At 39.1% G+C, this 21,287-nt stretch overlaps 1 protein-coding gene across 3 annotated transcripts in view; it reads left to right on the top strand.

Annotated features, from left to right (window-relative positions):
* The first annotated feature begins 5,748 nt into the window (after positions 1-5,748).
* Positions 5,749-21,287, top strand: part of rassf7a (Ras association domain family member 7a) — a 51,180-nt gene continuing 35,641 nt past the window's right edge. For 2 of the 3 annotated variants that reach the window (XM_085164808.1, XM_085164806.1), the window contains exons 1-2: positions 5,751-5,870; positions 11,314-11,440. The gene's annotated coding sequence lies outside the window, so the exon portion shown is untranslated. Of the gene's footprint in view, positions 5,871-11,313; positions 11,441-21,287 lie in introns of all 3 variants that reach the window. The other variant, XM_085164810.1, reaches the window with a different exon arrangement.

Below are 21,287 nucleotides of genomic sequence, written 5' to 3'. Positions count from 1 at the left end.
GTTGTAACAGTATGTAGCAAGACAGTTAGTAGCATTGCCCTGCCGAAATATGCAAGGCCATCCCTAGAACTTAAGATGCCATCTGGTTGGGAACATATAGTTCTTTAAAGCCTGGATATATCTTTCAGCATTTATGGTGTCATTGCAAATGTGCAAGCTACCAATTCCACAGACACTCATGCACCCCCATAGCATCAAAAATACAGGCTTTTGAACTGAGCAAATTGGGTTGTACATGTACTAAAACAACAGATTTATTTGCCCTTAACGTCAAAAGACATGGTGCTTTTCTAAATTTAAAACCCCCCTCTATCTTTAGAGTTGCATCATATATAGTACCAATGTACAAAGAAAACTGAATCATAAACTTGTTAATTATAAAAATGTATAAGATTATTCAGAAAGTTCTAAAAGAGAATCAAGTAGACTTCAAGAAAAAATGCTCCCGTCTGCCGCTAATACACCCACACAATAGACTTTACACATACAGTATTTGTCAACAGTGAAGTGGAGCAGCACATACTGTATGTCAGCACATGCCATGAATACTTATAATAATAAGTTCCAGATGTGGTGAATAGGACCAGGTACTTTAGGTTACATTCTTCAGAATACTATCAAAGCCGCACCTTCTTGCTGTAATTGCTGTAAAAAAATGTCCAAATAAATTAACAGAAAATTGATAGTGAAAATGAGGTATTATGATAATATCATCGTGTTTTGACTTGAGACGAGTCAGTTTTTCTATCAGGCCTTGGAACTGGAAATACCTACATGAGTTCAGACAGGTCTGGGAGACGCCATTTGTACAGTACCACACGATTCTGCCGCGAGGAACATTCCTTTGTAAGATATTTAGGTTTCATAACTCATTTTCCACTGACACCTTTACAACCAAATGCAGACGTGCTGTCCATAATGGCGAACAAAAGGCATGAACACAATAATTATTCCTTTACATTTGCAGGTGTTTAATTTGAATTTAATTTGATCTGTATGGTAAAAATATATTCTATTCAATTCAGGTTTACAACAACAGTAACCTCAAAGTACTTTATACTGTAATTCAATTCAATTTAGTTTTATTTATACAGTGCCAAATCACGACAACAGTCACTTCAAGGTGCTTTATATTGTAAGGTAGACCCTACAATAATACATACAGAGAAAAACCCAAAAATCAAATGACCCCCTATGAGCAAGCACTTTGGCGACAGTGGGAGAGAAAAACTCCCTTTTAACAGGAAGAAACCTCTGGCAGAACCAGGCTCAGGGAGGGGCGGGGCCATCTGCTGCGACCGGTTGGGGTGAGAGAAGGAAGACAGGACAAAGACATGCTGTGGAAGAGAGACAGAGGTTAATAACAGATATGATTCAACACAGAGAGGTCTATTAACACATAGTGAGTGAGAAAGGTGACTGAAAAAGAAAAACTCAATGCATCATGGGAGTCCCCCAACAGCCTAAGCCTATTGCAGCATAACTAAGGGAGAATTCAGGGTCACCTGGTCCAGCCCTAACTATATGCTTTAGCAAAAAGGAAAGTTTTAAGCCTAATCTTAAAAGTAGAGATAGTGTCTGTCTCCCGAATCCAAACTGGAAGCTGGTTCCACAGAAGAGAGGCCTGAAAACTGAAGGCTCTGCCTCCCATTCTACTTTTAAATACTCTAGGAACAACAAGTAAGCCTGCAGAGCGAGAGCGAAGTGCTCTAATAGGGTGATATGGTACTATAAGGTCGTTAAGATAAGATAGGGCCTGATTATTTAAGACCTTGTATGTGAGGAGCAGAATTTTGAATTCAATTCTGGATTTAACAGGGAGCCAATGAAGGGAAGCCAATACAGGAGAAATCTGCTCTCTCTTTCTAGTCCCTGTCAGGACTCTTGCTGCAGCATTTTGGATTAGCTGAAGGCTTTTCAGGGAATTTTTAAAACATCCTGATAATAATGAATGACAGCAGTCCAGCCTGGAAGTAATAAATGCATGAACTAGTTTTTCAGCATCACTCTGAGACAGGATATTTCTAATTTTAGAGATGTTGGGCAAGTGGAAGAAAGCAGTCCTACATATTTGTTTAATATGTGCATTGAAGGACATATCCTGGTCAAAAATGACTCCAAGGTTCCTCACAGTGTTACTGGAGGCCAAGGTAATGCCATCCAGAGTAAGAATCTGGTTAGATATCATAGTTCTACGATAAAGTATTGGAAAAACCCCTAACAATCAAGTGCCCCCCGATGAGCAAGCACTTTGTGACAATGGGAAGGGAAACTCCCGTTTAACAGGAAGAAACCTCTGGCAGAACCAGGCTCAGGGAGGGGCGGCCATCTGACAGGACCGGTTGGGGGTGAAAGGAAAGAGAAAAGAAGAAAGAGAAGACAAAAGAAAACAGAGCATAGGAAGACGGACCAAACACACTAAGGGAGAGAGAAGATAAAATTATAATGACATGTTGCATTGGTATATAAACACATGGAGAAGAAGTGCTCTGTGCATCACATGAAATCCCGCAGCAATCTGACCCAATATTAGCATATCTAAGGGATGGTTCAAGGGCACCTGATCCTGTCCTGACTAAGCTTTATGAAAAAGGAAAGTTTTAGGTCTAATTTTAAAAGTAAAGACACCTGTCTCCCAAATCCAAATAGGGAGCTGACTCCACAGGAGAGGGTCCTGGTAGCTAAAGGCTTTGCCTCCCAATTTAGAATCTCTAGAAACTACAAGCAAGCCTGCATTCTGATTGCGCACTGTTGGCATAATATGATAGTATGAGGGCCTGAAGCATTTGTATGTGACGAGAAATTCTGGATTTACCGGGGAACCACTGATGAGTGGTTAGGAGAAAGTCACGTTATGTATGAGAGAAAGTCACATTACGTAAAGCTGCTGAAACGTGATTTCTTTGTCATCGCCTTTTTGCAATATAAAACGTAAGATAATATAGACTAAAGACTGCAGCTTCACACTGCACGGAGAGAGTATATCGGGAATGATGACCTAAGGCACTGCTTTGAGTCACTGTTTTGCGATCTTAAATTGGCATACTGGAGCTATATAGCACTTACCACTTATTGTGTTTCAATGCCGTGTGTTCAGAAACTTTGAGCAGAGGAAACAAGGATTACCTGATGTTCAAGAGAGAGTCTTAAAAGACTGATATTCATTATTGTTTGTTTGTTTTTTTGCTCAAACTGATGTGAATGAAACACTTAGGCTAACATTCACAGACCTAGATTTTGTCTTTATTTTGAAACAATAATTATTAATAACTGTAACAGCAGTTATAATGTTAACTGTTACAATTAATAACAATTTGGCAAAAAATCTATATACTCAGTAATATTGTTGTTCTACATGTTCTTGAACCAACAAATGCATTCTTTTAATTAAATGAATAACAATCTTATGTAAGATCAGTCATGGGTAACAGTCAATATTCATGTGATTACATAGATACTGAAGAGATTGTGATGCAACACAATCAGTTTAGTCAGAAAAATATCTATTAATAGTGCCAACTTCCTCCTGTCAGATCAAATCAGATTTGCTTGAGGAGGAGAGAGGTGATTTTCAACTTCAAAATCATTAAAACTGCTGTTACTTACAATCCATTAAATGATCTAACAGTCTGAACGACAAATGCTTTTCTGCTACATCCATCACGCTGTTTGTTGTGACTACCTAAAGCTATGTGTTGACACAGGTTAACTGTGTCAACACATAGCAGCAGTGTTTGCTGCTGCCATGGAGACACAGCTCCAGGTTGTTCCTCCAAAAGTGGCGGTTAATCATTTGCCATAAGTCATTTCTATAAAAATGTGTATAAGTATGCATGGACGCACAGGGCGTAGCCTGGGGTGGCACAGGCCCCACTTGTTGATGCCTTATCATATCAGTGCAACCATGGGTACCAATTAAAAAGAATGATAGGAAAGTGATAGCTCCCCCTTTCCTCTGGAAAACATTTTTATCCCCTTTCACTTGCCTTATTTTGAACTGGTATTTTACACTGGTATTTTTTAATTATACCTCATCACTGTTGTTCCCAGATTTTGCTTTTCACACATAAACATGTGTACTGTTGCTTTGTGATACAGGCTGTCAATGCTTCATTTCACAAACACAAAGAGCTGTTCAAGGACGGCGTGGTGCATATACCTGTTTTTTTTTTTTAGAAAAGGTGTCGCATTGCAATTTTGCATTAATGTGAGTGGACTAAAGGAGTCAGTTTATATACAAGCATGTATATAAACAAATACAGATACATATAGGGGAAGAAGAAAAAAAGAAAAGAGACATTACAAGCATTACAAATTTTAATGTTTTTATCATTTATGTATGTGCAGTGTTGGGGAGTAACGGAATACATGTACCGCCGTTACGTATTTAAAATACAAAATATGAGTAACTGTATTCCGTTACAGTTACCGTTTAAAAAGGTGGTATTTAGAATACAGTTACTTTGTTGAAATAAATGGATTACACGGCGGTACTTCCCTGTTTCATATTGTGGCGGGTCAGGCCTGTTTGGGTTTTGTTTGACAGCTACGTTCTGTTGTTCCAGGTGGCAGCGTTACGGTTGCCATGGTTACGGGTGACGCTCTCTCTCTGCGTGTTTCCTGGGTGAGAGAGCGCCTGTTGTTGTTGTGCTAAGCTAATAGGCAGAATGATACAGGCATAGCTCTAAAGAATGTAGCATCATAGGCAGTGTAGTCCGTGCTGCAGGGAGAATGGACTGCCATACCTGTTATGTGTCTGTGAGCGAGGGAGGGAGAAAAAGGAAAAGTACGAGCTGTCATCGAGCAAAAACGGGAGCTGGAAGCATGTAAATATAATAATAACCACTGCAGCCAAGAAGAGTGCCTGACGAGCCCAGTTGTAAGTAAGCTATTAAGCTATTAAAGCTAGTTTTCGGCTACGAGCCCAACACAGAACCCACCGTATTAGCCAGAGGTCCCTTTACTAGGTTCGGAGCCGCGGACCTTCAGTAACAGTAATAAATCACAGCAATAGTACATTCATGTAGTTGTAAACAGCATGATAATAAGTAATCCAAAGTATTCAGAATACGTTACTCTCATTGAGTAACGTAACGGAATACGTTACAGAATACATTTTGGGGCATGTATTCTGTATTCTGTAATGGAATACATTTTAAAAGTAACCTTCCCAACACTGTGTATGTGTAATTTGGCAAGGTGTAAAGTCAAGTAGATGAGGTAAAAAGCTTTTGAGTCCTTCTCGCTAAAGTCAGTACACCATATAAGATTTTTTTTTTGTAGAAAAGTACAAAGTCTGACAAGATTTTGTTAGAAATAAAATAAACAATGTCTTTCCATGAAAGCTGTGCGTAAGTACAAGACCAAAATAAATGGGAGCAAGTCTCTACAAATTCTTCCCAAATTCCCTAACAAAATGACTCCAGTAAGAGATGACAGGAGGAACAGACATCAGATCACACCTTTGTGTGCGGTGAAGCAATTGTTAGGTGAGGTGTAAGGTGAATTGTTACTTCCTTACCTCGGAGCCATGTTGCTTTGGGGCACAGGAGATCTTTGCTCATTAATATTATTATAACTCACTTATTTTTAATGCAGATGTTCACGAGTTTTTGTTTATTTTGTTTACTTCCAATATAATTTTCGCTTCTGGGGAGGTACAACTCCCCAGAAGCATTGCATTTCACGTTATTTCATTTTATTTTTTCACAAGCTTGTCGTTAAGACCTTTACTTTGAAAGGGCGAACCGGACGTTGTGTAGTTTGCCTTTACCGGACTGGAGTGCGGACTTTTGCCCACAGTGAGCAGCTGGAAGATGAGATGAAGCACTCGACTGTCCGCTAAATTGAAAACGCCTGCTAACTCACTTGTAAGTTGTTTTCATTTCATTTCGTTTCTTTTTCGTTTTTTTTTCTTTTTAAATCTTTGTTTAAATCAAGATAAAGTTGAACGGAAATGTTTTTAAGACTGGTGGTAATGCAACAAGTGCTGGCAACTGAGCTCAGAGCACCTGCAGTATGGTGACAGGCTAACGATAAACTGGGATACAAAATTTACCTACCCACTTTGTGGTGTTAATGGTCCACTTATGTTGATGGGAGCAGCTCCTGTGTAGGTTTGTTGGATTGTTTCTATGTTAATATATTTTTTATGTAAATAGAACAACTGAAGCTTTACAAATAATCGCTTAAATGATGTTTATACAGCACACTGAAGTTACTGGCAATGAGAAGAAATGTTATCATTGAACGTTATCATTTCACAAAACTCCACGATGCTCATTGACTGCATATAGAAGATGGACGTAGCTCTCAGGTCTCAAAAATGAAGCCAATGCTAATGTGAAGTAAACATTCATTCCTTTGATTGGCCAGTAGGGGGCACTTCTCTGGTTGCCAGAAGACAGTTGAAGCGGTATAGAAGTCCATAGGAAAATGACCCTCTGCTTCCTTGCACAGTCACCTTAATGAACACTTTCCTAACAACACTATGCACTCAGTAACTAGTTTTAAATCATGCTGAATATGCAATTATGTCATAGAATGATTTGGGAAGTAGTCACAACCTCTAATCTATTGATTTATTTTCCTGAACAACAAATTTTTCAACATTATTTTTGTCTGCCAGAACATGATTTTTCATCTTTCGAAGTCTCAAAATAGTGATTCATGTTCAACGTTATATAACAATTTTTCAAGGAAATTTGTAATGTGTATATATATACATTTTTTTTTGTCAACATAGAAAATTAATGCTGAAAAACGTTTTATTGAGTGCATCCCAAAGGAAGCAGCATTTAGTAGTGCAAACAAAATGAAGGGCATGTTTATGGCCTTCTTTTTCAGTGAGTTACTGCCAGAGCACCAACCACTCCACCCACCAAACGGGTAACAGAATTCAAGCTGTCAATTTATGCAAGTCCGCCCAACAATATAGGGCAATAGCAGTGACACCGCAAAGTCAAGTGTAAGCACAAAAGTAGCCTATGTAGTGATTTCCTGTGAAATTTTAAATAAAAGTATAAATAACTGATTAACACTTTAACAACAGCAATAAGTGAAGTAACTTAACCCTGTAACTTTTAAGGAGACGCTCAGTATTCACATATACTCAGATGGAGCTTGAAAAATATTTTCAGCCTGCGATGTTGTAACCTTAGTTGAGCTTTTTCACCAGTTCTTTAAAGCTGTGCTTTTCCACTGCGTAACCATGTCAGCAATTTCCATGTTTGCTCTTCCTGTCAAAAGGAGTGCAACTAGCAAGTGCTTCAGCAATGCTCGGTTGAGTCATTTGTTTACTTTTGGGCCACACATTACCAGCTGCTCTCCTTGTAGCCTGGTTGCACATGACGGTGTGTTTTCGCCTCAGTTGGTGAAACAAGTATGTTTATTTTGTTTCCACCTTCAGCAGGAACAGATTTCTTGCATATTTCCATAGCGCTGTGTTTTATTTTTATGTTATGTTTTATTGGTGGTTGGTGAAGTAGTTCTCGTTTTGCTATAACGTCACTGGAGGTTGACGTGCAGCTTTTGCTATCATACATGTCAGATGACAATGACTGGAATCATTAGGGACGGTATGATATGGCAAGACCGTAGTGTCTATGTAGACTAAACATTTCTGATGGAGGTGCTGGCCATTGGTACACCTGACATGTTGACATATTTTCACACATCATTTGTATTATTTTTAAAATCTAAATACGTTACGTCAACACCGATCTGTAGTTGTCAGGCATTTTTTATTGGCCTACTGATGTATCTGCATTTTATGCTGATTTACAATCTGCTTATTGTTTGGCTTGATAGATAATAAGGAAAAGTACACATCACTTTTCCACGTTATCTGTTTCTTCAAATGTCTTTATCAACAGTCAAAACTCTAAAGGTCAATAAATGGAAAAGCAACAAATATTCATAAATTGCTGATGCAATTAATTGATTTTTATAAATATATCACATATATTTCCACCAAGTATTCAAAGTATACCTACTGTATACAAAGACGTTTATCAGTTTATTTACTTTTTATCTGTTATTTATGTTTGCCTAGCTATTCTGATGTGAGGCGTTTTAGGATTTATTATTTGTATTTGGTATTTGATTCTTCCTCGTATTGATTTCATGTATCTCCTCCACTTCTCATATGTTGTTTGTACTTCTCTGTCGCATCCCTCACACACCATGTTGTACTATATTGGCTTCTTCCTTCTTTTGAAAAAATAAAAACTTTCCCACTTCCCTTTTTAAAACAATTGTTCAGCTCTGTAAACTGTTTTTGTTTCCTCTTCATGTTTTACTTGGAATCACTGAATGAAACCGAGTACTGAGTGGTCTCCTTTAGTCAACTCGGATTAATGCAAAAGTGCAATGCGACGTCCTTTAACAAACTTTTTTTTTAAAACTTAACACCGTGCTTTGAAAAAGTTGGAACAGGTACATGCACCACACCGTACTTTAACTGCTCTTTGTGTTTGTGAAATGAAGGGTAGACAGCCAGCAACAGTACGCTCCACTGCAGATACTAAACAGTGCATCAGGTACTTTCTCCTGACAGATACAACAATCACCACAATACCAGTGCTCACTGATAAATATTCTTCTATAAACAATCACCAGTATATGTTGGCCAGTGAACTACCCCCAGTTTAGTTAATTTTAAATTGAGGAATTTTATTTTTTAAATTTAATTGAGTCTGCTACCATATTTGACACAAAGCTATGCATCATCTTGCAATTTCTGACGATTTGATAAGTAAATATCAATTATCTTTTTCTCCTTCTTCATCTTTCGGCTGCTCCCTTTAGGGGCCACCACAGTGGATCATCTCGCTCGCATCAGCCTATCCCTACCATCCTGTGTCACACCAACTCTCTGTATAGCCTTGTTCATTACATCTGTGAGTCCTTACATTTAAATTCCTCACTCTCGCCTCCAGACTCCTGCTTTTCCTTCTCTCTTTCAGTCCAATTAGGCAGGAGAAAATAATCTCAAACTCACTCACATCATAGACTCTCGGGAGCAAATCCGCATGTGGATACTTTGTAATTATGACTTTTAATTAGTTTAATTTAGAAAATGCATTCATATTTCTTCTGAATATTCATAGAGGAAAGTTATTAAGACTGTCGGTCACACACTTTTAGAAAGACTGACAAATAACTCAATGTGTCATTTTATGAATGGGTCAATCTTCAGGTATCCCCAAGCATATCACAAGAATCTGTGATAAGCCTTGAGCTACAATGTGTGTGCTATCTATTGATAAGCTGGTACAGGATTGTTAAGCCTCTGGCAGACCTCCCCATAACCTTTCTTTCTTTTTTTTTTTCATGACTGTCCATGCAGTTGATACCGGCGGCTCTGTCATCTTCATTTGCTGAGGCTTATTGCTGTTATTGTGCCGCCATTCATGTTGTAGGGAGGTAATTGAGCCCCTTATTTCTTGCTAGATGCCTTTGGAGAATGAGACCTACCAGCCACAGCTGAAGCAGGGTAATTTAGTGTCACTGAAGCAATGTATTAAAAGGCAGATGATTGTGTTCAAGTGTTCACTATATTGCAGAGAGAGTGATGGATGTGTGATATCATCAGGGTAATAAACCATCTGCTTATCACTCGTAGGCCATATTTGTCTCACTGCTTTGTAGGGAATTTACAGTTAGCTGGAAAGCCTCACTACAATTTACTTGACTATTCAGGGAGTGCATAGTAAAAAAATACAAACTAATTTTGAAGTTTAGGTTTATTAAAATGGTCTAAATTGGAACCATAAATAAGTCATGACAACAATAAAATAAACAAATGTAAAAGTAGCTTTGGAAAGATTTTAGCTTAAAACAGCCGAATCTGTTTAGACTGAAGAATCGTTGGCCATTCATGCTCCGAGATAACACTAACCTGTGGGGGAGTAATAAGTTCTCCTGTGCACATGGATTTCAGATCACGCTTCAGTCATCTGTTGATATTGGATCAAATAAATCAACCTGAAAACGGATTTCTGCATCGCCACTTCCTACAGATGATGCAGCTTTGCTGGCTTCATTTGGCTCAGACATCTGCTGTGCTCTGGGGCTGTTTGTAAGTCGGGCGTGTTGAAGTGTTTGAGATGATGCAGTTACCGTTTCCAAGTCTTCAAGCCTTTCGGTAAACACTGGATCGACTCCTTTGGGTTTTAAGAGAAGTACCTCCATGAGTGCTGTTAAGATGGAAACATTTTTTCTCCCAAGTTCCTAATATTAATACTCATTATTTTTTCAATGCAATTACAAATAGTGTGTGTTTTGTTTTGTTTTTTAATGGTCTATTAGTGTTTTCTTCTGATAATTGATTCATTTTTTGCTATCACACAGTTACAAGCTATACACACTGTTAATGGCAATACTGTGTGTGTGGTGTTAAGTGAATTTTGGTTTAGGGAGGGGGTCCTCAGATTGTTTCAAGTAATTCTAAATGCATTATTGAGCTGTTGGTGATGAAACCAGCACTAGTCCCTGCTGCTAGCACCACAAACACTGTTCAGTCATATTCTCGGTCTTTTTTCTTTTTTTTTAATCCTTTTCTTCTGCAAGAGAGCAGCTGAAGCCAGTATCTTATTACATTGGGGGGGCATAGTAAACTGAGATGACCGAGAAAGCCCAAATTTTCCCTTTTCATGATTATAGTGGTCTAATGATAGCCCAACAGAATATAAAATGTTAATGTAACATTTACACATACAGCTGTTTTGTTTTTATTAAAGCTGGTATATGTGTGACGGGTGGTTTTGGTTAATGTTTCATGATGGCGACAAGTGTCATTTGGTCATGATGGTGTCCTGTCAGGAAGTGTATGCTAATGCACTACATATAATAAAACATTACTAAAGTGGAAAGGAAGTTATAGAGTAACTGTTCTTTTAATATCCTGTTGTTAACAGGAAAAAAAATAGTTTCCAATTTCTTTCATGTTGAGTTTAGACTGTGGAAAAAGTTTGTTCACTCAAGCGTCAGGTCAGCTATACTTTGAGTTTCTGTCCCTTTCTATCCTTGTCTCTTTATCTTAGGCCCTCTATCACCCCTCCACCACTTTTTTATTCTCTTCTCCTCTCTCTCAGTGTATAGGGAGTGGTGTTTGGGCAGTCATGTGACTTTTTGTCTGAACACAATTGCCGGTGTTTGCCATTGGCCATTTTTCTTTGAAAGAGCGTTGGTTTCCCGGGTAACGGGGAATGGCGGCACCACTTCGCTTTTCTCTCCAGCTGCCCCCTCCCGTCTGCGTTGTTCTGACCTGGTCTCTCTCTCTCTTTCTCTCTGTCGCTGTCTCTTCGTCAGGCTGTGGATCAGGTAGCCTGAGAGCACGACACACACATACAGTGAGAGGGTTGTCTCGCTCTTCCTCCTCTCCTTCTTCTCCTTTTTCATCAGGCTGGCAGTTGCAGAGTCCATTAGACTGCAGGAGGTGAGTGAAACAAATGACCTTATTTGTTTAGATTTAGGTGCTTTTTTTTGTTGCGTTGCACTGTTTCTTTTCTAGCTGAGCACATGGTTGAACTTGTTTAAAATACTAAGTACTAAACTATCCACCTACTAAGTAAATAGAGCATCCAGTACAAATTAGTCAGTGATTAAACAATCATTACTAATTGGAACAGTAATCTTAAAGTTAAAAAATAAATTGGCCTTATTTTAGAGATACTCTAACTCTAATGTCCATGTTAGCAATAGAGTGGGAGCACTATTTGATGCTTGTTAAAAAATATTTTTTTTAACTCCAACCGTTTGATCTACTGGGATTCCTGCTAACTTGTAGCACAAAGTTTTATCCATGTGTTATTTTGAAATTTAAAAATATGGCATCACGCCTTCCAAAAAGGAAGGAAATCAAAGTCCATCAAGAGGCAAGTTCACTTCTTAAGCATCTTGCTGATGTCTCTGGGTAGTTATGTGAGGAGTAACTTTTTAAGTCCCCATCCCACTGAATGAAAGAAGTGATGCTTGTTTTCGGAACAGAATGATAATTCATTAATGGTCTAATTCAGAGCGCTGATTCGATTACATTTCTGCCCATCCACGAGAGTACCGAAGAAATACTCTATTGATTCATGTTATTCATGGAAGTCAAACACACAAAAATAGAGAAGTGTGCTTGCTACAGTGAAGTTGAAACTGTTCTGCCTCTCTGCTACTTGCATCCATCACTGCAAAAACATGATTGGCTAACATAGTTCCTGTTTGGACTGTTGATTTGATCTTTCGAGATATGGATGGGGAAAAGCACGGTCTTTGACAGAGGTCTATAACTTTGTTTAGGATTTTGTAATTAAGCCGGCTGTCTATTAAGTCGTCCCTGAGGGAAAACTGGCTGGTTCACATATGGGCTGATAGTAACTAGTGCAAACAGGTAATTTAATTAAGTATCAGTATTAACCATAAGAGCCCAAAGCTATTTTGTGGGTAATTTCTAATAAATACCTTTTAAATAAATCTCTTGGGAAAAAGCTAGCTAGTCATACATGCTGTACTTTAATTATTTTTTGGGGCCTTCTGACTTTAGTAGATGGTGCAGGAGTGGAGAGTAGAAAAGGCCTTGCAGCTTATGGTTGCCTGCTCACCCTGTGAGCTAAACTGGCGCCCATATTTTCATAAATCTTTAAGGTGTCTGGGTTATTCATTATATTGTTTTTATTTTTCATACAACATGTCTGCATGTTTGGGACATCGCTGAGGTTTTTTATATATTTAGAATTCGATTACTAAAAACTATTTTGCACAGAGAAAAAAAAGGTATAATCTGCTCTTAGAAATAAATACATGGGTAAAGCTGTTATTTGGAAAAACGTTTAATCTTTAATCTTCAAAATATGATTTCTGTGCCAGGTTAGATGAACATCATCATAGAGAGCCTCTGTCTTGTTATATATATTTCCCCACTCATCCGTGCTGGCAGTCTTTATCCTTCGAGCTTGGGTCCTCTACAAGAGGTCTGGGAGCTAGAGGTTCCAACGACTGCACTCTGCTGGAGTAGGATCTCGGATGTTGTTCCTGGGATCTGCTGGAGCCGCTCACACAGTTTGGGGTTACTGCCTTGAATTCTTCATCTAACCCCTTCCGCTGGAATTACCTGTATAGTAGCGTTCCAACAGCTCCCTTGTCTACTTCTGCCTTCTTGTTCTCCAGCCTTACACAGCTGTAGGTTTTTGTGCGTGTGTGTGTGTGTTTGGTATTTTGTATGTATTTAACTTGTATCTTACTACTTTGCATTTTCACTGTAAACCTGCATAGGTTTTTATCTTTTCATCTTCTGTCTTATGCACATTTAAGGCTACGTCCACACGTACACGGGTATTTTTGAAAACTGAGATTTTCCGTTTTCGTTTTAAAAAATAATCCCGTTCAAACGTAAACGCAAAAATGAAGGAAAACGCTGCTAGGAATATGCCAAAGCAACAGGTGGTGATATATTCCTAACCGTGTAGAAATGTTGGCCAATCAGAAGTCTAGAAGCCTTGGTGGGAAATAGTAAACAAAGATAGGACATAGAAGCAGAACCGAGTCGTATGTGGAGGGACAGTAACTGTGTGTGTATATGTAAGCATTTAAACACTGCAGAGAGTACAATTAACAGTAACAGTATTGTAGAAATTCATTTCACTGAAACAATAATGCGGCGCACAGTGTGATGTCAAAAATGGCGCACACCTTTGACGCTGCGTTTTCTCCGTTTTCCTCGTCCACATGTAAATGCAAAAACTGAGTTTTCAAAAATATATACCCTGGCCGGTGTTTTTAAAAATCTCAGAGTTCAGTGACCGAAAACGCCATTTATGTGTGAACGAAAAGTGCAAACGCATAGAAAAATCTCAGTTTTCAAAAATACCCGGGTACGTGTGGACATAGCCTAAGTACAGTGAATTGTGCTATATAAGTAAGTACAACTGCCATAGTGCTTTCAGGCTCAAAGCATGGTAGTAGGTCCTTGGTTATGATGAAGCAGAGAACTAAAACAGTCATGGCTGGCATGGGTTTTTAAATGTCTCACAGGATATACTGTGCCCTAAACTGCGTGGAGATTATATGAACATTATTGGCCTAACTTATTTCTATGTTGTAATGACAGCTGAACAATAACCTCGGTTATTCTTGAATTTCCATGAAAGATTCAACAGCTGTCTGTGATCTGTGCTCCACTCATCGTGGCACGGACACAATAAGGCCTGTGTTTGGGAATGAGGCCAATTTGAGAGGATTTTAAACATCGGTTGCTGTCCTGAAGTGGTTCCCCTTGAGCTTCATTTCTTAGGCTCTACCAACCAGGTGGTTGCTTCTGTGTTTGGTTACTGTGGTAACCCTGCAAAGTGGCTCCCTGCCCCTGCCTCAGGTGTACTTTATCTTATGACCCGAAGGACACTTTGCACATACAAATACACATACACTTGCACTCCCATATACAAACACACACTAGGACCTTGATTGCTGACACGGGGAAATATGAAAGACGACTTTGTCCATTCTAGAAGTGATGGTATAGTGGAAACAATGTTGTTATATATGTTGGTTTCTTAGGTTTATCAGTGTTAATTCTAAGAAAAGGAGCCTGTGCAGATATATTTTCTTCACTCCTGACTTTAAAATCTCTTAAAACTAATGAAGATTTGAGAGTCTCATCTGCGCTCATGTTTTGTATAAAGCCATTTATCTGTGCTTTTTTTTTGCCAGCTTACATTGGAGCCAAATTTAGGGCTTAAAGCATTTCAAGCCTGTTGTTACTGACTGAGATTTAACTCTGCACAGTCAGTTCATGAAGATTTTAATTTAATGTGTTTTTTTTTTAGGTATATCCATTTCTTGTCTGCGTTAATCGTTTGTAGACTCAGTAAGCAGGAAACAGGGCTGGAGTGGGTGTCATTGATCCGCAGTCTGGTATTGCATTGCTGATGCAACCAAGAGGAAACTGGTGCCGAGGCCTTGTTGTTGCCTCTGACTGGCTGCCATGATGTCACCACTGCTGACCCGACAATCCTGACATTCCTGCTGATAGAGGTTTTATGCAGACGTGGAGGGCAATATGTGAGAGAGATGCACAGACTTGCACACATACGGCCTTTGTCTAAGCACTGATTAGTAATCTGGCATATACACCAACACACACGTCATTAATTCAGTCTCACGCATATGCCCACTCCAGCACACTCAAATGCTCTACAAGCCGAATAAAGACGGTGATGGCGAGTCTCATCAGTTTCGTTAAAATTCAACAGGTCTTTAAGTGTCTCTGCTTGAATCTTCGGCGAATCAGTTTTGCATTCATTCTGTCCTTCAAACTAAAATGTCTATCGTTAAAATGGTATGATTAGAGCAAGCCAGCTTCATTATGCGTTAGCGTTATCACTTCTTTGTCTCTCTATGCGCATCATTTTTTTTGGGTGTTTGGTATTTGCTTATTTTTTATTAACTACAAAAGACTTGCTATAGTACAGCTACAGCTTTCCTTTGATTCAGCCAAGCCACAGAAGGAAAGAGATGACAGGCCTGCTGCGGTGAAAGCTTTTAAACGCTGCTGTTCCCGCAGGTGTTTGGATAGTCCTTTCCCCTAGACACTTCACAGCAAAGGCCAGTATTGTAAACAATGTTAAGAATAAGTGGTTAGAAAATGGAGTGTGACATCTGAGACCATCTGGAGGACAAATGGAAAAGGATTTAGACTCAACAAACAGTTGTAAGAAATAATGTAAATCAACAAACTGAAGCCTGGAGACAAAGGTGTAGACGAACGGGCTGGGTATCTGTGAGTGTTCAGTGTGGCTTCTGCCTCACACTGTGTGAGGTTTACAAAGCTTTTGTTCACATTTGACCTGACCCCTAACCTGCACCCATCTGATAACTCCCCTCTCTGTAACCTGGATTTCCTGTCCATCCACTTCTCCACTTTGTTGGGCTTGCTCGACACACTTGGCGTGATAAAGCTACCTCTGGCCCTACCTCTTTGTTATTGAGTGAAACATACTAACAAAGGACATAATTTGCATGCATGATAAATCACAACATATGTTAATGCATTACTCAGCGTATTGAAAAATGTTGAAAAAAAAAATCACAGTAACTTTGTATTATAAGTGAGGTTTTGTGGTAATTTTGTATCACAATCTAGTGATTACTACCTGTAGAAGACAACACCTTAATCTTGCACTAATTTCTCTTTCTTTGTTTTCTTGCTCTGTAATCGCACATTAGCTAGGATTGTAACTGATGGGTTGGGTCCTCCCTTTTTCTAAAGAAGTCTTTGGGTTAGTCAGGCCCTGAGGCTGAGACAAACAGGCCCTCACAGGATTGTCTTGATCATTACAAGTATTTTTTTAACCTCCTAGGACCTGGCGTCCACATATGTGGACATCACATTTTGGGTTATTTAGACCAGCGGTCCCCAACCCCCGGGCCTCGGACCGGTACCGGTCCGTGAGTTGTTTGGTACCGGGCCGCAAGAGTTGAGGCTCAGGTGTGAAATGTATAGTTTTCAGGGTTTTTATCGGTTTTCAGCGTTATTTTGTTATCGTTTTTATCGTTTACTCGGTTTTCCTTGGTCTTTTCACGTGTTATGACTAAATCTTCTTTTTTTCGGTACTGGTTGCAGAGTTGCAGTCTTACACGCCTCTTTGCAGCTTCTCTCCTCCTGCTACCCCCCCAAAAACCCATCTCCATAGAGACTGTGTCTGCTTCCAAAAAGACAAAAAACAAACTAAAAACCAGCAACAAACAACTTAAACAATCACAAAGAAAGAACAATACAGTATCCACATCTGAACCAAAGAGTAAAACAGTGAAATGTGGATTATTAAATATTAGGTCTCTCTCCTCCAAGTCTCTGTTAGTACATGACTTAATAATTGATCAACAAATTGATTTACTCTGCCTTACAGAAACCTGGTTGCAGCAGGATGATTATGTTAGTTTAAATGAATCAACACCCCCGAGTCATTCTAACTACCAGAAATCTCGAAGCACAGGTCGAGGGGGCGGTGTGGCAGCAATTTTTCACACCAGTCTATTAATTAATGAAAGACCAAGACAGACTTTTAATTCATTTGAAAGCCTGATGCTTAACATTGTCCACCCCAGCTGTGAAACTCAGAAACCAGTCTTACTTGTTATCATCTATCGTCCACCTGGGCCTTACACAGAGTTTCTGTCTGATTTCTCAGACTTTATATCTAATTTAGTTCTGAGCTCAGATAAAATAATTATTGTGGGTGATTTTAACATCCATGTAGATGCTAAAAATGACAGCCTCAACATGGCATTTAATCTGTTGTTAGACTCAATTGGTTTCTCTCAAAATGTAAAAGAACCCACCCACCACTTTAATCACACTCTAGATCTTGTTTTAACATATGGCATAGAAACTGAACATTTAACAGTGTTTCCTGAAAACCCTCTCCTGTCTGATCATTTCCTGATAACATTTACATTTACAATAATTGATTACACAGCAGTGGAGAGTGGACTTTATCAAAGTAGATGTCTTTCTGAAAGCGCTGTAACTAAGTTTAAGAATATAATCCAGCCACTGTTATCATCGTCAATGCCCTGTACCAACACAGAGCAGAGCAGCTATCTGAACGCTACCCCAACAGAGGTCGATTATCTTGTTAATAATTTCACCTCCTCACTACGTACGACTCTGGATACTGTAGCTCCAGTGAAAACTAAGGTCTCTAATCAGAAGTACCTGACCCCGTGGTATAATTCTCAAACACGTACCCTAAAGCAGATGACTCGTAATCTGGAGAGGAAATGGCGTGTCACAAATTTAGAGGATCATCATTTAGCCTGGAGAAATAGTTTGTTGCTTTATAAGAAAGCCCTCCGCAAAGCCAGAACAGCTTACTACTCATCACTGATTGAAGAAAATAAGAACAACCCCAGGTTTCTCTTCAGCACTGTAGCCAGGCTGACAAAAAGTCAGAGCTCTGTTGAGCCAACCATCCCTTTAACGTTAACTAGTGATGACTTCATGAACTTCTTCACAAATAAAATTTTTATCATTAGAGAAAAAATTACCAATAATCATCCCACAGATGTAATATTATCTACAGCTACTCTTAGTTCCATTGATGTTAAGTTAGACTCTTTTTTTCCAATCGATCTTTCTGAGTTAACTTCAATAATTACTTCCTCCAAACCATCAACGTGTCTTTTAGACCCCATTCCTACAAAACTGCTCAAAGAAGTCCTGCCATTGATTAATTCTTCGATCTTATATATGATCAACCTATCTCTAATAATCGGCTATGTACCACAGGCCTTCAAGGTGGCTGCAGTTAAACCTTTACTCAAAAAGCCATCTCTAGACCCAGCAGTCTTAGCTAATTATAGGCCAATCTCCAACCTTCCTTTCATATCAAAAATCCTTGAAAGAGTAGTTGTCAAACAGCTAACAGATCATCTGCAGAGGAATGGTTTATTTGAAGAGTTTCAGTCAGGTTTCAGAGTTCATCACAGCACAGAAACAGCTTTATTGAAGGTTACAAATGATCTTCTTATGGCCTCTGACAGTGGACTCATCTCTGTGCTTGTCCTTCTTGACCTTAGTGCAGCATTCGATACTGTTGACCATAATATTCTATTAGAGCGATTAGAACATGCTGTAGGTATTACAGGTATTGCACTGCAGTGGTTTGTATCATATCTATCTAATAGACTCCAATTTGTGCATGTAAATGGAGAATCCTCTTCACACACTGAGGTTAATTATGGAGTTCCACAGGGTTCGGTGCTAGGACCAATTCTGTTTACATTATACATGCTTCCCCTAGGCAGCATCATTAGAAGACATAGCATACATTTTCACTGCTATGCAGATGACACCCAGCTCTATCTGTCCATGAAGCCAGATAACACACACCAATTAGTTAAACTGCAGGAATGTCTTAAAGATATAAAGACTTGGATGGCCACTAACTTTCTGCTTCTTAACTCAGATAAAACTGAGGTCATTGTACTCTGCGCTGAAAAGCTTAGAAATATGGTATCTAACCAGATTCTTACTCTGGATGGCATTACCTTGGCCTCCAGTAACACTGTGAGGAACCTTGGAGTCATTTTTGACCAGGATATGTCCTTCAACGCACATATTAAACAAATATGTAAGACTGCGTTCTTCCATTTGCGCAACATCTCTAAAATTAGAAATATCCTGTCTCAGAGTGACGCTGAAAAACTAGTTCATGCATTTATTACTTCCAGGCTGGACTACTGCAATTCATTATTATCAGGATGTCCAAAAAACTCACTGAAAAGCCTTCAGTTAATCCAAAATGCTGCAGCAAGAGTACTGACAGGGACTAGAAAGAGAGAGCAGATTTCTCCTGTTTTGGCTTCCCTTCATTGGCTTCCTGTTAAATCCAGAATTGAATTCAAAATCCTGCTCCTCACATACAAGGTCTTAAATAATCAGGCCCCATCTTATCTTAATGACCTTGTAGTACCATATCACCCTATTAGAGCACTTCGCTCTCGCTCTGCAGGCCTACTTGTTGTTCCTAGAGTATTTAAAAGTAGAATGGGAGGGAGAGCCTTCAGTTTTCAGGCCCCTCTTCTGTGGAACCAGCTTCCAGTTTGGATTCAGGAGACAGACACTATCTCTACTTTTAAGATTAGGCTTAAAACCTTCCTTTTTGCTAAAGCATATAGTTAGGGCTGGACCAGGTGACCCTGAATCCTCCCTTAGTTATGCTGCAATAGATGTAGGCTGCCGGGGGATTCCCATGATGCATTGAGTTTTTCCTTTCCAGTCACCTTTCTCACTCACTATGTATTAACAGACATCTCTGTATTGAATCGTATCTGTTATTAATCTCTGTCTCTCTTCCACAGCATGTCTTTATCCTGTCTTCCTTCTCTCACCCCAACCGGTCGCAGCAGATGGCCGCCCCTCCCTGAGCCTGGTTCTGCCGGAGGTTTCTTCCTGTTAAAAGGGAGTTTTTCCTTCCCACTGTCGCCAAAGTGCTTGCTCATAGGGGGTCATATGATTGTTGGGCTTTTCTCTGTATCTATGAAGCGCCTTGAGGCGACATTTGTTGTGATTTGGTGCTATATAAATAAATTGAATTGGTTTTATTTTGTTGTATTTATCCGCGACATCTTAAAGGCCGGTCCATGAAAATATTTTCGGGCATAAACCGGTCCGTGGCGCAAAAAAGGTTGGGGACCGCTGCTTTAGACTAAAATACTCAATTTTGCTCTACAAGGGCCTGATATCCACTTACGAGGACATTATACTGCTACTGTTCTATTGAAATTTTAAACGAATATCCTCATATGTGGCTCTTATTTTTCTTAAAAACAAAAATAAGGTTAAAAAAAAATCTGGTAATTGGCCCCAATATGCCCAAATATCAAAGAGAAATGAAAAATGCATGTCGTGGAAGAGTTCGGGTCTTTGGAGGTTAATAATGCTTTTATTAAACTTTTAAAGGGTGTAACAAATAAACAGCAAAAAGAAAAAAGAACAATAAAATGTTTCTATATTATTCATATCCTTGCAGCTCAATAAAAAGAAATAATAATTCACTGTCACAAAACCAAGTAGCTCGGAATGTTAAAATATGACACAAAAATGAGCTCCCTTAAACCGAAAAAAGAAAATGTGAAACAATAGTAACAAATAGCAACAAGAATATGTCTGGTGTGTTTTTATTATTATCAGCACAAGCTGATATCAAGCCACCTGCTGAGGTTGCAGTTTCCATATCTTCACCCCAAGCTTTTGCATATAATATGATGTATTCATATTCATAAAATGACTATAAAATTCAGATGAAGCCCTTTATAATCACTTTATAATGACTTGTTGATTTTTGTCTTTTCCCCCCCCCCGATCACTTCCTTTTCTTATATGGGAGAGAGAAAGGAAAAATTGGAAACGGCTGCTACATCTGGTACAGTCGATCCAACTTTGTGTGTCACAGCTCTCTCTCCCTGTCGCATTGAGGCTGGTTGTAGTATCCATTTACTGATAGGAACGGCATGGGGCAACACAGTGTGACACTAATGGCACAGCTTTTTCTCCAGAGACAGTGTCTTACCAGAAAGCGTGATTTTTAAGCAGTCGAGATATTTTGAAGTACTAGTCTGCTGCTTCCAACACGAAGACACTGACGATAAACACACTGCAGCGTGTGATCGCCGTCCAAAAATGTATTTCATCTCTCAAAATAGCTTTTCATTCAGCTGCTCAAAATGCAACGTGATGCAATGTGTGACGCAGCAGTGTTTTTGAATGGTGGTAACTTTGTCCTGAGCCAGTCTAG

This window comes from Neolamprologus multifasciatus, chromosome 7 (genome assembly GCF_963576455.1).
Source record: "Neolamprologus multifasciatus chromosome 7, fNeoMul1.2, whole genome shotgun sequence".
Taxonomy (NCBI): domain Eukaryota; kingdom Metazoa; phylum Chordata; class Actinopteri; order Cichliformes; family Cichlidae; genus Neolamprologus; species Neolamprologus multifasciatus.
Note: the sequence above shows the minus strand (reverse complement) of the source record. Positions and strands in the feature narration are given on the sequence as shown.